Below are 452 nucleotides of genomic sequence, written 5' to 3'. Positions count from 1 at the left end.
AAAGAATCCGATACCGACTACAAAAAACATCGATGTATTAAAATATCGTTACTTACAATACATTACCCAAAATACATCGATGTTTTTTGAATTTCCATTTAAGTAACATAAGGTCTGTTCCAACGACTGCGCATGATCCGGCCAGTCAGAAGTGCTTTTTCAATCTAAGAATAGGACATCGACTACGAAAAACATCGATGTTTTAAAATATTGTTGATTACAATATATTACCAAAAATACTTCGATGTTTTTGAACAACTATATCAGGAACATATGGTCAGTTCCAATGATCCTGCATTCTACGGGCTGGTTTTTGAAACAAAGAATCCGATACCGAGTACAGAAAACAACGATGTTTTAAAATATCGTTACTTACAATACATTACCCAAAATACATCGATGTTTTTTGAATTTCCATTTAAGGAACATAAGGTCTGTTCCAACGACTATGC

At 33.4% G+C, this 452-nt stretch overlaps 1 protein-coding gene across 1 annotated transcript in view; it reads right to left on the bottom strand.

Moving 5' to 3' along the window:
* LOC106685575 (uncharacterized) overlaps positions 1-452 on the bottom strand; it is a gene marked incomplete at its 3' end in the record, with an annotated part of 16,527 nt that overhangs the window by 3,138 nt on the left and 12,937 nt on the right.

Source organism: Halyomorpha halys, unplaced genomic scaffold (assembly GCF_000696795.3).
Source record: "Halyomorpha halys isolate HHAL.00 unplaced genomic scaffold, Hhal_1.1 Scaffold711.1, whole genome shotgun sequence".
Classification (NCBI taxonomy): Eukaryota; Metazoa; Arthropoda; class Insecta; order Hemiptera; family Pentatomidae; genus Halyomorpha; species Halyomorpha halys.
The sequence above is the reverse complement of the archived record's forward strand: the minus strand, read 5'-3'. Positions and strand labels throughout refer to the sequence as shown.